Genomic DNA, 2,613 nt, shown 5'->3' on the forward strand with positions numbered 1-2,613 from the left:
GAATTTGTTTTTCATTTATTATTGCTATTTAGTCACAGAAAAGATTATTAACATTCTGCAAGATCTTTATTTGAGCATATGCCATATAGCAATATAAGAATTCTATGTGAAGGAAGACCAGGGTGGAACAACCAATTAATAGAGCATTCTAGCAATGAAATAAAAGGCAATGAAAAAAATTCTTTTAGGTAGACTTTTGATCAGTATTATTTGACTTTTCCAAAATAAAAAACAAAAAAACCAAAAAACAACCAACCTTAATATTAGAAAACAATAAAGCGGACTAAGAATAAATAATTGCTTTATGCAGGTATTCTGCATATATAGAATACATGTGCTGAATTATAATAAAAATATGAATATGTATAATAGTCAATTTTCATATAGAGTTAGAAACTACCATCCAATCAAGCACAATTGGACCAACACGTTCTGTCTTCAATTACATGACAAATTAAAACAGTCAATTCTGGCCAGCAGTATCAAGATAAATGCTTAACAAGATAGAGTTTTTCTCCGTGTTCACTTGTAAAAATTGGTGCTTTTTTGTAATGTTCTACCAGTTCTTCCATGGTGCTGAATTTACGCTGCCCAATACAGTAGACAGTCTCTTTCAGCTGGACTTTAAAATGCTTGTTTTTCCCTTGTGCTTTGAGTGATACTGAGAAATCATTTGGCGAAGATTCACTATCCCGAATGAGGAAATCGCCTTCATGCCCTCTTTCATTCAAAGCTATTTCTGCCTGGTGCCTGGTAACTTTCCCGTAATACCACGGATTGCCAGCAAACTTTCCAGTGAGTGAGGGCCGAATGTAGTCACACTGTGGAGGCGACGGCTCCAAACCCGAGTTTAAGGTATTATTCTGCATAATGGTAACATAGTTTTTTGGCACCAGACCAATCAGCCCGTTGATCTTTCTGCATTTCCACCACTCAGGGTCGTTTTCTGGCTTTTCAATAACATCCATAACATCTCCTTTCTCAAAATTGAGTTCTTCATCGTTGGACCAGCTGAATGGGTAGAGCGCCTGGACCACATGCAACACCTGGCCTGTGTTTAGGTTATTAACGACCGCCACTAATTTCTCCGACAGGGAGCCCATGTGGTCCCCCAGGGGACTGTCGCCCTCTTCAGTCACGTAGTTTGAAGGGAACCATCCAACCTGTCCATTGTAGCTTCCGCGCCACCAGCCATCACTACACTTCTCCATGACGATCACTTTGGTGCCTTTTATCAAAGATAATTCATCTTCTCTCTCTGCCATGTTAAATTTCACATAGGCAGGCAGGTTGAGGTCATAAATCCACAAAGCTGTCATCAGCAGGCGAGGCGGAGTCTGGGACACTAGTTTTCCTTTTCACTTTTCCAATGCCTAAAGTATCCTTGAGGTTTTTTACAATAGATGCCTTCCGAGCACTGTTTTTCCTTTCCACGTAGTTAGAAGGCACAAAGCCCGTTTTATTCATGGAATTCCGCACGCGCCACCAGGACTTGGAGTCATCCAGGAGCCACAGCCTTTCATTCTTCTTGATGTCCAGCTCTTGCTCTTGTTGGGCCACATAGTCAAATTTGGCCACCACCACCACTTCCTCTGCCATCTTTCAGGAGCTGCAGCACTGAGGATGACGACGGGACGACGCCACGGCCATCGCGATGGCCGACACGGCACGAGGCCTGCCCTGCTCCGCCGCGTAGCGCGAGGGAGGGTTGGCTGTCATTTTTACAAGAGGAGATTGCTCATCTTCTTTTGGAGTGATTAGTGGATTAAAACTTCCAATGTTTGGATTAGTAGTTCAATATGTATATGCATTATGATTATTGACATCATACAAGTTAGGCTTTATAACGTATAGGATAATTATATGGAGAATCATGGCCTAGCCAAGTTGACACATATTTTGGAGGGACACAATTCATTCCAGGCTAGAACCTGAGTGGAAAAACTGGTCAAATCCAGGGCTTGAGGCCTCCAGTTGATATGGCTTTTCTAGAAGGCACATGAATATCATGTACAAAATTAATCCTAAATCTAAGAGTAATCATTAAATTAATCCTAAATCTAAGATTGATCATTTCATTTTGATCAGTATTCTATAGCTCTATAAGATGATCACATTAAAGTAGGCTAGATAAAGATATAAAGGAACTCTAACACCTTAGTCTCTAGACTGATATCATTGCTTCTCAGTACTTTGGAGAGGTCCCTGACAACAGATATTCCTAATGCAATTTGTCTTTTAATTTCCTGACTGCTGGTGCCAAGAGTGTTGATTGTGGAACTGAGCAAGCTGAATACTGAAAGCTAATACTTTTACAACTCTTATGTAAATCTAAAATAATTTTTTTTCCTTTCAAGAAAGAACATGGATGTAGTCTCCCACTACTGCAAGCTATGTAGTTGAGTTTCCCACATTTGGGGAAATTGCAGAAGTCGGCACATCCAGAGTGCAATGGCTAAAATGATCATTAAGAAAAGTAATAAAAGATATAACAATATTGAATATCTATGCACCAAATGAAAGACCTGCAAAATATATAAAACACACATTAACAAAGTTGAAAAAGGAGATAGATAACACTACTATAGTACTTGGAGACTTCAATACACCCCT

At 39.7% G+C, this 2,613-nt stretch overlaps 1 pseudogene; it reads right to left on the bottom strand.

The window, feature by feature from the left end:
- Positions 1-482: 482 nt before the first annotated feature.
- LOC102861974 lies at positions 483-1,599 on the bottom strand (annotated as a pseudogene).
- Positions 1,600-2,613: the final 1,014 nt, after the last annotated feature.

Source organism: Elephantulus edwardii, unplaced genomic scaffold, assembly GCF_000299155.1.
Source record: "Elephantulus edwardii isolate Elephantulus edwardi_28Jun2011 unplaced genomic scaffold, EleEdw1.0 scaffold00033, whole genome shotgun sequence".
NCBI lineage: Eukaryota > Metazoa > Chordata > Mammalia > Macroscelidea > Macroscelididae > Elephantulus > Elephantulus edwardii.